The 13,801-nt window shown below is 35.4% G+C and overlaps 1 protein-coding gene across 3 annotated transcripts in view; it reads right to left on the minus strand.

The window, feature by feature from the left end:
- The window catches only part of LOC6045372, a 246,157-nt gene that overhangs the window by 136,119 nt on the left and 96,237 nt on the right, over positions 1 to 13,801 (minus strand). For all 3 annotated transcript variants that reach the window (XM_038264847.1, XM_038264843.1, XM_038264844.1), the window contains one exon: positions 8,076 to 8,145. The gene's annotated coding sequence lies outside the window, so the exon portion shown is untranslated. The remainder of the gene's footprint in view (positions 1 to 8,075; positions 8,146 to 13,801) is intronic.

Genomic DNA, 13,801 nt, shown 5'->3' on the forward strand with positions numbered 1-13,801 from the left:
CTTCAAACAAGGCCAGCAAAGCACTTCCCAAAATGCCAGTGCTAATTTAACCCAACTCTTGGTTTTTATTGACCTAAACATTGCTTTTTCGGGGATGAGTTTGCTTCTTTCTCGTGAGAACTTTCGCATCCAGCAAGTGTACAAAAAAAAAAAAGCGAAAATTTCGCCACATGCGATCTCAGTGTGGGGTCAATGTTTTGTTTAATTTCGAAACCAGCTTGCAGTTGGTCGGATAACTTTCGAAAAGATGCCCTTGTCGGAAAAAAATAAACACGATAACCTAAAGTTACATTCCATTGCAGAAAATAAAACCCTTTAAAAAAGCGGAAGTGCGCCTGTCCTTCCTCGGCAAGGTGTCAGCGTAAATCATCTTAATTGATGGCTTCGATAATATTGCCAAACCGAGTTGTAAGCATGAGGTCAACAAGTACATTCTCGGGAAACAGGTCTTCGGGGTGGATTAAGGTACAGCATGATCATCACTTAAGGGGTTGCATAAATGTAAAATTGACCAAAAATAGTTACTTTAAACTTCATTTAGCTCAGTCAAATTTTAATAAAAGTTTATTTTTTCAAGAGGGTCACTGAATATTTTTTTGAAAGGTTAAAAATGCTCTTTTTAACTAAAATAATTGTTTTTCAATGTGTCCTAAATTTTTTTTTAGTAAAACAAATATCAAGTTTTGCCCTTTGATTTATAAAGAAGGGAAAAAAATTAAAAAAAAAGTCTGTAGTGACCTTCATAAGAAGTGAATTGACCTTTCAATCACTTTCTAATGTGAACAATTCTCTACCAAAACCGGGAATGGATTTTATTTGTATTTTTTGATTTGGCTCAAACTTTGTGGGGGCCTATGACCAAATAAGCTATTTTGCGTCATTGGTTCACCCACACAAGTCTCCATACAATTTAGGCTGCTGTCCATACAAAAATGGTATGTAAATATTCAAACAGCTGTAACTTTTGGGTGAATTTTCTGATCAATTTGGTGTCTTCGGCAAAGTTGTAGGTATTGTTGAGGACCTTTGAGAAAAAAATAGGTGCCCGGAAAAACAAATTTTTTTATCAACTTTTATTTACTAAAACTCATTCCCAAAATACGTATTTTTTTATTTTCGAGATTTTTGATATGTTTTAGGGGACAAAAATCCGCAACTTTTGAGCCATAGAGAAACGCGGTCAAAAAATCTGCCGCCGAGTTAAGATTTTTTGAAAAAACAGTGATTTTTGGAAAAAATCGAAATTTCATGCAAAAACAAGTTTGACATTATTTTTTAAATGCAAAATTGAATTTGCAATCGTAAAGTACTTTACAGTTTTTTTGATAAAGGGCTCCGTTTTCAAGATATAGCCACCGAAAGTTTGATTTTAGCGAAATATTTGCAGTTTTTCAATTTTTAAAAATAGTGACCATGAGTGACCATTTCTGAAAATATTTTTTTCTTTGAAAAGTTCAGAAAATTTGCTATAAAATTGTCTAAGGGACATTGAAGATTGGACCTCTGGTTGCTGAGATACAGCGGCTTAAAGAAAAAGAAACACGAAAATTGAAGTTTTCTAAGTCTCACCCAATCAGCCCACCATATTCTAATGACGATATCTCAGCAATTAATGGTCCGATTTTCAATGTTAATACATGAAACATTCGTGAAATTTTCCGATCTTTTAAAAAAAAATACTTTGAAATTTTTTAAATCAAGACTAACATTTTAAATGGTTGTATTATTCAATATTTGGCCCTTTTAAAATGTGATTTTTGATTTAAAAATTTTCAAAATATTTTTATCGAAAAGATCGGAAAATTCCACGAATGTTTCATATATTAACATTGAAAATCGGACCATTAGTTGCTGAGATATCGTCATTAGAAAATGGTGGGTTGTTTTGGTGAGATTTAGAAAACTTCAATTTTCGTGTTTCTTTTTCTTAAAGTGGCTCTATCTCAGCAACCCGAGGTCCAATCTTCAATGTCTCATAGACAATTTTATAGCAAATTTTCTGAACTTTTCAAAAAAAAAATTGGAAATGGTCACTCATGGTCACTATTTTTAAAAATTGAAAAACTGCAAATATTTCGCTAAAATCAAACTTTCGGTGGCTATATCTTGAAAACGGAGCCCTTTATCAAAAAATCTGTAAAGTACTTTTCGATTGTTAATTCAATTTTGCATTAAAAAATAATGTCAAACTTGTTTTTGCATGAAATTTCGTTTTTTCCAAAAATCACTGTTTTTTCCAAAAAATCATAACTCGGCGGCAGATTTTTTGACCATGTTTCTCTATGGCTCAAAATTTGCGGATTTTTGTCCCCTAAAACATATAAAAAATATCGAAAATCATAAAATACTTATTTTGGGAAATTGAGTTTTTGTGAAAAAAAGTTGATAAAAAATCTGCAATTTTTTTCCGTGTACCTATTTTTTCTCAAAAGTCCTCAACAATACATACAACTTTGTCCAAGACACCAAATTGATCAGAAAATTCACTAAAAAGTTACAGCTATTTGAATATTTACATACCATTTTTGTATGGACAGCAGCCAAAATTGTATGGAGACTTGTGTGGGTGAACCAATGACGCAAAATAGCTTATTTGGTCATAGGGAAGGCCCCCACAAAGTTTGAGTCGAATAAAAAAATACAAAAAATAAAAATGGTCGAAATCGGCCGATTTCGTAGAGAGTTGCTCATGTATTTTTTTATATTTCATGTTTAGAGCATAAATGTCCCAAATGCATTTTCGTCACTTTAGAGATCATGATTTAGTTTGGCTCGGAATCATGTCTAGATTTTTTTTAATAGGTCCTATTTACATATGAAACACAATAGCTTATAGGCACCTTCAAAAAAAAAAAAAACTCTGGATGTGTACTTTTAGAAAACATTAAAAAATTAATCCACCTATGTGGTTTATGCCTTCCACACTCTAAAATGTACATAAATATCCCTTAAGTGGTCATAACTTGAGGCAGGGTTGCTAGATCTTCAATATTTTAGATTCGTTTGGAAGGTCATTTGATTACCTATCCATTGATATATAACATGATGATATTTGGTACGATTTGTAAGCATTTATCTAACATTCGAATATTTGCGAAAACACATTTGTTTACATAACTTTTGAACTAGGTACTTGTCAATCGATTTTGAAAACATCGATTTTGAAAACATTTGCAGCGAAATCGAGAAAAATGTTGACGATTTTGGAAACATTTCCATGTTGTCGAATTCATGAGTGTTACTGGATTTGCTCACAGGATTTCTATCCATGTAGATAATGGCAAGAGTGGGCTCAAAATAAAAGAAAATGAAATATACTTGTTTTACGATCAACATTTAGAAAATGAACACAAAAAAAAATAAACTGGTAAAACGAAAACTTTTTGAGGTGCTGTAAATTTAAATTTCCCAAATCTTCTAAACATTGAAAAAATGCATTTCCCCACCAAACTCACTAAAAACATCGGGTGTTGGCATTTTTTAGTGGCGAAATGTTTTACTTATTAAAATCGAAAAAAGCATGACTGAATAGTAGTTTATGCAACAAGTTGCAAAAAGAGGATTTTTTCAGCACGAGTCGTACATTTATCCGACGAGGTTCACCGAGTTGGATAAATACGAAGAGTGCTGAAAAAATCAAGTTTTGCAACGAGTTCCAAACAACATTTTTTGCAATTCCAAAAAACACACACTGAGTGAAATTTTATGTCAAATTTTCATGTATTTTGTCAATAAATCGTTTAAATCAAAAAATGTTGAAAAGTGTTACTTTTCGAAACAAGTGCTGAAAAGTTCATCTTTTCAGCATCCATTTGAGTGCTGAAAAGTAGAACTTTTCAGCATTTATTTTGAAAAGTGTTGCTATTCGATTCTGTTATTTTTGGTACAGAAAAGTAGGCTATTTCGTCGTTCAAGAATGTCAGGAAAAGTAGGTAGTTTCACAACGGAATTGCAACAAAATTATTATAGCACTCGTTGTAGTGCTGAAAAATTTAACTTTTCAGCACTTGTATCAAAAAGTAAGCCTATTCCTCACTGTTTTGATTTTTGAGTAGATGAAACTCACGGACACCAAACGCCACTGTAAAAGCCAATTCAAACACCCTTTTCCGGAATTGCAAAAAATGTTCCTTGTTCGCAACAAAACTCGATTATTTTAGCACTCATCATATTTATTTAACTTGGCAAACCCTCGTTGGAAAATTGTACGACGCGTGGTCATTTTGTGACTATTTGATATGAAATTTTGTGACTTTAGTGTGAAATTGGAGATTGTGTCGGCAATTCAGAATACAAACATTTAGATTACAAATTTAAACACGTATTTTATACAAATTTTGACAGAAAAGTTATCATTGAATGTTGCAGAACAAAAATAACGATGTCTGCAGAATATTTTTTCTGTGGGTGTAAATTTAGATTGTATTTTTTTCCGATATTTGTAGATAAGTGGCCAACAATTTATTTATTATATCCCTAATATTTTAAAACTGTTCTGCATAAAAAAATAGCTCAACCCAATAATCTCATAAAATATCATCATTACCGCACGTCGTAAGCATATTACAACCACCACCACCACTTCGAATTAAATCTGCTCGAGGTCGGCAATAATCATACTCATATAAATTTGCAAAACTGATTTGGGTTGATCGTAAAGGCTTCGCCGCCGAGCCAAACATTGCGCTCGAGTTGTGTTTTATTTTTTCTCAGTTTCATTAATTCCTTTAGCATTTAGCTGCTCAGAAAAAAGGTTAAGGTACTTTCCCTTGGAAGGTTTATTTTTTTTCCTTATTCCACAAAATCGCCTATCACACGTCGCTCGGCCGGCAAACGAAAAGTGGCATTTTCTGGTAATTAACCTTCCCTTGGTATTAAAAAAAAATCACACATAAGGTATTGGGGTCCTTTTCGACCCCAAACTTTAAAAAATCGCAAAAAATCCAGTTTTTGACCGATTCCGGTTCTTTTGGTCACAAATGAAAGCTTAGAACATCCCCTTTCCGAAACCGACCTGGAAAACCGGATTTGGCACTGTGGCCACCGGGAATCGACTACAACCGAAAAAAGGCCTTTTTGAGACCCCAACTTTGACGACCTGTATCTCCGGCAAATTTTAACCAATCAGGATGCTCCAGGTTGCATTTGACAGATATTTACCTGTACTTTGACCACAAATATTAATATCAGAGCCAGGTGACCTACCGGTTCCGGAAATCCGGAATATCCGAATAGTTCATATTTTCCTGTTTTTCACGAGTCATCCTGACCAATCTGATACCAATACTGTCATGATAGTTGAAATTGATCCATAAAACTTACTAAAAACACAATACACGATTGCCAGAACCACTCTGGAGTGTTAGTGGCCACTTCCGGGTAACCTGGAACCGGTTCCCGGGTACCCGATGAACGGCCAATTTGAATTTTTTGTTGAAAACCCATCATGTTGCATATCAAACTTCATGAAATTGAAAGATATGTCCATCTTTGATAATGCCGTTAATCTCTGAGTCATCCTGGCCAATCTGGAACCGTTTACCGGTGGAGCCTTGGGGACACTTCCGGAATATGAGATAAACCCTATCATCCGACATATCAAACTTCATGAAATTGAAAGATATGTCAATCTACGGTCATGCCGTTGTTCGTTGACCCATCCTGGCCAATTTGGAACCGGTTACCGGTGGCCCCTTGGGGACACTTCCGGAATATGAGATAAACCCTATCATCCGACGTATCAAACTTCATGAAATTGAAAGATATGTCTATTTACGGTCATGTCGTTGTTCGCTGACCCATTGTGGCCAATCTGGAACCGGTTACCGGTGGCCCTTTGGGGACACTCCCGGAATACGAGAGAAACCATATCATCCGACATATCAAACTTCATGAAATTGAAAGATATGTCCATCTTTGATAATGCCGTTAATCTCTGAGTCATCCTGGCCAATCTGGAACCGGTTACCGGTGGAGCCTTGGGGACACTTCCGGAATATGAGATAAACCCTATCATCCGACATATCAAACTTCATGAAATTGAAAGATATGTCAATCTACGGTCATGCCGTTGTTCGTTGACCCATCCTAGTCAATCTGGAACCAGTTACCGATGGCCCCTTGGGGACACTTCCGGAATATGAGAGAAACCCTATCATCCGACGTATCAAACTTCATGAAATTGAAAGATACGTCTATTTACGGTCATGCCGTTTTTCGCTGATCCATTGTGGCCAATCTGAAACAGGTTACCGGTGGCGCCTTGAGGACACTTCCGAAATATGAGAGAACCCCTATCATCCGCCATATTAAACTTCATGAAATTGAAAGACATGTTTATTTACGGTCATGCCGTTGTTCGCTGAAACATTGTGGCCAATCTGAAACAGGTTACCGGTGGCCCCTTGGGGACATTCAGGAATATGAGAGAAACTTTATCATCCGACGCATCAAACTTCATAAAATTGATAGATATGTCAACCAACGGTCAGCGAACAACGGCATGACCGTAGATTGAAATATATTTCAATTTCATGAAGTTTGATATGTCGGATAATAGGGTTTCTCTCATATTCCGGGAGTGCCCCAAAGGGCCACAGGGAACCAGTTCCAGAATGGATCAGCGAACAACGGCATGACCGTAGATTGACATATCTTTCAATTTCATGAAGTTTGATATGTAAGATGATAGGGTTTCTATCATATTCCAGGAGTGTCCCGAAAGGGCCACCGGTAACCTGTTTCAGATTGGCCACAATGTTTCAGCGAACAACGGCATGACCGTAAATAAACATATCTTTCAATTTCATGAAGTTTGATATGGCGGATGATAGGGTTTCTCTCATATTCCGGAAGTGTCCCCAAGGGGCCATCGGTAACTGGTTCCAGATTGACCAGGATGGGTCAACGAACAACGGCATGACCGTAGATTGACATATCTTTCAATTTCATGAAGTTTGATATGTCGGATGATAGGGTTTATCTCATATTCCGGAAGTGTCCCAAGGCTCCACCGGTAACCGGTTCCAGATTGGCCAGGATGACTCAGAGATTAACGGCATTATCAAAGATGGACATATCTTTCAATTTCATGAAGTTTGATATGCAACATGATGGGTTTTCAACAAAAAAATCAAATTGGCCGTTCATCGGGTACCCGGGAACCGGTTCCAGGTTACCCGGAAGTGGCCACTAACACTCCAGAGTGGTTCTGGCAATCGTGTATTGTGTTTTTAGTAAGCTTTATGGATCAATTTCGACTATCATGACAGTATTGGTATCAGATTGGTCAGGATGACTCGTGAAAAACAGGAAAATATGAACTTTTCGGATATTCCGGATTTCCGGAACCGGTAGGTCACCTGGCTCTGATATTAATATTTGTGGTCAAAGTACAGGTAAATACCTGTCGAATGTAACCTGGAGCATCCTGATTGGTTAAAATTTGCCGGATATACAGGTCGTCAAAGTTGGGGTCTCAAAAAGGCCTTTTTTCGGTTGTTGTCGATTCCCGGTGGCCACAGTGACCAAATCCGGTTTTCCAGGTCGGTTTCGGAAAGGGGACGTTCTAAGCTTCCATTTGTGACCAAAAGAACCGGAAACGGTCAAAAACTGGATTTTTGGCGATTTTTTAAAGTTTGGGGTCGAAAAGGACCCCAATACCTTTAAAGTAACTTTTGTTATGGACGCTCCCCTAGGGGTCGTCCAAGGTTTATTTGTTTTGTGAAATGTGTATTTATACTATAAATTTAATGTCAGAAAATTTCAAGGCTCTAGCATGTATATAGCAAAAGTTATGGCAAATTTAATTTTCAAAAAGGCCGAAAAGGACCCCAATACCGTAGGAAGGTTAAAATTCTGCACTGGTTGACCCTCTTTCGCGACGCACAGTTTTACGCAAATTGGCGCGAATGCGGAATGAATAACATTATGTTGAGCCTTTTTTCACATGGAGTTGACCCTCTGACTTTCGCGGGGAATGATTAAACGCGCCTCGTAATCAATTTACTGGGTTTTTTTTGTTTTGTTTTTATTTACGGAGAACTTTTTTTTATTGCGCGAACGCTTTGCCTTACCTGTAATTAATGAGCCTTATCGATTGGATATGCTGAGCGTGAGGAGCTCCTTTTGGAGAAGAGAGGGGACCTGAAAGGAAAAAAAAAGAAAATTTAATTGATTTTATTTATTTTTTAAAGAATGTTTTTTTTAAATCATTTTAATCATTTAAGTATATTTTTTTGGAAAACGCAATTTCTTTAAAATTCACTTTAACAAAGTCACAGATTTCCACACAATCAACCAGCGCGTACTTTCTTCAAGTTTCATTCACCTTATTTCTAACTTGAATGTTCTTTTCGTACCCTCCTACACACACAGTGAGAAGCTTAAAGAGAGAAAAAAATAAAACTCTTTTCGCTTCCACCTCCGAGAAGGAGCTTTTTCTCCACCGGGAAAACTTTTGCGTAGGTGTCTGTGTGTGAGGTTTCATTCAAGAATTTCTACACTGCAAATAATGGCGCTTGCCTGTTGGAGTTTCCTCTCCGGTTGATCAAACTTTATTTGGCCACCCAAGAAACGGATAGAAAAGGTGATTAAGTATACATTTTGGCAAATACCTCGAGGGATGGTTCTGATTGGTTTTTGGTTAGTTTCATGAATCATTCACTTAAAAATTTAAATTTGCTTTTTCTCAATAATTCAAGCAAATCAGATAACATTCATTCGTGCTCAAAACTACCTCCTACAATTTCACCATCACTTACGTGCAATTTTGAGGAAGGATTGCGCCCGGAGGGAAATTTGGAAACAATTTTCCAACCAGTGATCGCTCCTAGGGGTGGCTGCTGCTGCATCTGATAGTGTGCACAAAACACTTCCCATTCAACAACGTCATTATCGTCATCATCAACAACAGCAAAAACGGTAGCATATTCATACTGGCTACACGGCAATACCTGGTACATAGTTGGAGCATGATTTTGCCCCAGAGAATAACGAGCTTGAAAATGGTTTGTAGCTAGGAAAACTAACCCTTAGCCAATACTGAAGAGTAAATGTTTACGTTTTCGGAAAATCGTCTTTTATTTGGCAGAATAGTCTTTTTGCATCATTAGTTTTTTCCATACAAGGCTCCATAAAATTTTGGAAGCTCGTCGTATAAAATGGGTATGTAAACGTATGAAATCCTGTATCTTGAGAAGGGATGTTCTGAGTGATTTGGTGTCTGCGGCAAAGTTGTAGGTTATGATTAGAACTTTTCGGAAAAAGCAACATGTAAAAAAACAATATTTCAAATAAACTTTTTATCACTTAAAGTTAAGTTTCCAAAATATTTATTTTTAAATTTTCGTTTTTTTTTATTTGTCAGAAATTACATGTTATTTATCTGTAATATGTCGAAAACCAGGACGACAAAATAATTTACAAATTATACCTATTTTAAGCAAAATCGATATTGGAATCGAAAAGCTTTTATTTTTGTTTGTTTGTTTGATGGTTTTTTTGCTGTTGTTGTTGTTGTTGTTTTTTTTAAATACTGTTTTTAAGTTACTTTTGGCTACTTTTAGGCATACATTTTGATTGTTTTAATTTTTTTGCATTTTATAAGGCCGTTGCAAATATTGTTCAATGTTTATGTGCCCCCCCCCCTTAATGAAAATTTAAGTTTAATCAACTGAAAACCAGTTTAAATTTATCCATGTTTTAAGTGGACTTGGAACATATTTTCACCTCATCAGGTGGTTTTCAAATAAAAATTCGATCGAAAATTAAATTATTCAAAGCGTTCATGAATCCAAAAAAATGCATTCGTCGAGCCCTACATCCTCCCAAATATTGATCCATGTTGATAATGTGGTTCTTGATTTACAATTTGTGGACTAACTTACTGTGAGGGGAAAAAAAACCCCAAAAAAGGTAAGCCAACTTTTTACCCCATTCCAAAAGTTTTCCTTTGGCATTTTATCTAATTTTTTTTTCTCCATATCATAATCGAGACCATAATCTAACTCCTGAAACAAACTTGACCTCAATCGGATTTACCATTCAGATTTTAGAAAATTTTCATTTTTGCCTTTCTTACTAAAGAAAAGTATAGGGTTTGCTTTTGGCTCCGACTCAAAATCAAGCTTCTTCATCAAATCAATTCTCAAGAAATATTAATTGAAAAATTTGCAAAAAATCATGGATGATCGATTTCTGTCGCCTCGTCGACAAGTTGTCAAGTTGAGCTTCACATGCAAACGCGAGTAATGCTGGCGCGTATGAGGTTTTGATACTAGATTACCCCCTTTTTGTACAAGTTGCCCTATCGATTGTTCGTTCATCGCAAGCTTTAAAAAATACTTAATCAAAACAAACCGCATTGTCCTAACTAGAAATTAATACAAATCAACAGCAATTCCAATTCAAATGGCATAAACCGAAAAAAGTTCTTCTGCGGGTTTCTTGGCCAAAATAATTGGTTTGGCCATTAGAGCGACCCACGCTGTACTAATAGAGTGTCCAGGTTCCCGTCCCGGGAAAAAAATCCCGGGAATTCCCGGGATTTCCCGGAAAAAAATAATTCCCGAAATACAAGCAGAAGTATACATTTACCTACTTTTTTGGCACCAAACACATAAAATGGGGTAACTGGGGCAAAATGGACCCTTGCTGTAATTTTCCGCCAGTGAAATGTCACGAATCGATTCCTCGCGATTTTCTACATAAAATAACATACTTTAAAACTGTATGAAACTACAGTTAGTCAAGATATTAAAGAAAAACACATAAAAAGAAGTAAATGGGGCAAAATGGATCCTTGCCGTCATTTGCCGCTATTGAGAGTGTCACCAATCGATTTCTCGTATTTTTTTACATTAAAAACGATACTTTCGGTAGGCAGAAACTAACGGCATCGAAAGATCCGTTTTTTCACCCGTTTTGCCCAAATTATACAAAAAATAATAATTGGAGATTTGATTTTTTTTTTAATTCCATTTACTGTTCATATTAACTAATCAGCTTGTCTGTAAATTTCATGTCAAGGTTTTATTCAGATAGTATTTATTTCTGAACATTCACCATTAGAATATTGTTTGCTTATATGTTGGACAACAAAACTGTTGTTTTGGAATGAATATAAACTATTTAATTTTTGACAAACTTTTAGAATGTTTTTTTTTTTGTAATATCATTTGAAAATAAGATATTTACATCTTCCGGCCAAGATCAACATTGAGATTTGTTTGACTTTTTTTTATCTTGAACATGTTGGATGGAAATTGAACTGATATAGTTAAATTTTTAAAAAAGGTTTGTGTAAGAAGAATTTGTTTCTAAGTATTCGAGAAATTACAGATTGAAGTAATAAATTTATGAAGCACGTGAGCTACCAACCCTAGTAACATTTTAGGTTTTAAGTAGGCCATAAAAGCCTATTTAGGCCGTATGAGAGTTGTCAGAACTATGATAAAACCTGTAAGTTTAAAAATGTTACTAGGGAAGGGCTATATGAAAAAATATTGTTGAATTTCATCCACTTTTTAATGCTCAACATTATTTTAATCTAATTGATTTATTAGGCCACACCATATAACTAAAGAGCGGTTCTATACGGAATCAGTATTTTTTCTTTAATTTTAATTTTTGTATTTTTTAATCCGTCTGAAACTTTTTTGGTGCCTTCGGTACGCCCAAAGAAGCCATTTTGCATCATTAGTTTGTCCATATAATTTTCCATACAAATTTGGCAGCTGTCCATACAAAAACGATGTATGAAAATTAAAAATTCTGTATCTTTTGATGGAATTTTTTGATCGATTTGGTGTCTTCGGCAAAGTTGTGGGTTTGGATACGGACTACACTGGAAAAAAATAATACACGGTAAAAAAATTGGTGAATTTTTTATTTCACTTTTTATCACGAAAACTCGATTTACAAAAAAAAACACTATTTTTTATTTTTCATCTAAAATGGGCGTAATATTGAATGTTTGGCCCGTTTGAAGTGTTAGTCTTGATAGCAAATTTTTGAAAATATTTTTTCTTAAATATTAGAAAATTTCACGAATGTTTCATGTTTTAACATTGTAAATCGGACCTATAGTTGCTGAGATATCGACATTCGAAAATGGTGGGTTGTTTGGGTAAGACTTAAAAAACTTCAATTTTCCTGTTTTTTTAACCTTTGCATGGCAATATCCCAGCAACTATGGGTCGTATCAACAAAGTTCAATAAAGCAAAATATAGAGAATTTTCTCAGCTTTTCAAAATTATTTTTTTCAAAAGTAGGCAAACATGGGCACTAATTTAAAAAATGAAAAACTGCGACTATTTTCAAAAAAGTTACCTAAAAAGGGTTATAACATGAAAACGGTGCACTTTATCAAAAAATCACTAAGGCACTTTTTGATTGCAAATTCGATTTTACATCGAAAAATGAAGTGGATAAATGCGACCAATATTTCGATTTTGAGAATGAGCATGAGCATGAGCATGGTTGACTGCCAATGAGCTGCTACTCCGTTATTGACAGATCAGCTGAAGTTAAACAATGAATCAAAAATGATCAGTGGGAGCCAATCATCTGTTCACAGTTTAACCTCTGAAGATCCCTACTTTATTAGTCAATACCGGCGCCCTCCCAAGAGGCCTGCAGTTCAACGAAAGGGAGGAATGTTAGTCCGATAATTGAAGTTGCAGACTCATCAAGCACATAGTTTTTCGCTATATACTTGTTGATACCGCTTGAGACCGTTGAATCCACAGCATCTCCTTCAAGCATCACGTGATTAATTATTTTTTTGGGTTAGTAGGATAAGGTATTGGCTTTTCGATGCCTCCCGAGCTACGATGCTATGGGGAGGACTTTCATAACAGACCCGTCGGCGAGCCTTCCGAGCAACGAAGCTATGGGAAGGTCTTTCTGGTTAACATACAAAATCACTCACACAAAATTATTTTATTACTGTTACTTTGGAACACAATTACTACGACAAACTCAACCGGCGGCATGCCCTCCGATCAACGATGATAAAGGAAGGACTGATATTATCATTGCTAGCAAGAAATAGCACACATAAAAACACGACAAAAGGCACACACAAAAAATCACTTTTCACTCCGAATATTTTTTACGACCACGCGCTCCCTTTACAAATTATGCACTCACCCCATACGAACAGCGACACAAAGCACACACAAAAAATTAACCTGAATAATCAAGACTTTGCGTCCTTACTTCCAGCGCACCAATCAAATGCGACCAAAATCTGTATTGATTCAAAAAATCATAACTCGGTCAAAGATGTTTTGCCCATTCTGGAAATTTCTGAAAAGTTGGCATTTAATGTCCTCTTAAACATATAAAAAATAGTGTTTTTTTTTTGCAAATCAAGATTAGTGACAAAAAGTTAAATTAAAAATCACCAAATTTTTTTTACCGTGTATCATTTTTTTTCAGTGTAGTCCATATCCATACCTACAACTTTGCCGAAGACACCAAATCGATCAAAAAATTCCTTCAAAAGATACAGATTTTTGAATTTACACATATCATTTTTGTATGGACAGCTGCCAAATTTGTATGGAAAATTATATGGACAAACTAATGATGCAAAATGGCTTCTTTGGGCGTACCGAAGGCACCAAAAAAGTTTTAGTCGGATTAAAAAATACAAAAAAATCGAATGACCGAAATCTCAGAGAAATGCTCTTAAGTCATATAATAAAAACCATCAAGTTAAAAAGCGCTAGAAATTAGATTTTTAAGGTAAATTTAATGATTATTTATTTATTTACAAGTTGAATTTTTTGGTTT

This window comes from Culex quinquefasciatus, chromosome 3 (genome assembly GCF_015732765.1).
Source record: "Culex quinquefasciatus strain JHB chromosome 3, VPISU_Cqui_1.0_pri_paternal, whole genome shotgun sequence".
In the NCBI taxonomy this organism is placed as follows: domain Eukaryota; kingdom Metazoa; phylum Arthropoda; class Insecta; order Diptera; family Culicidae; genus Culex; species Culex quinquefasciatus.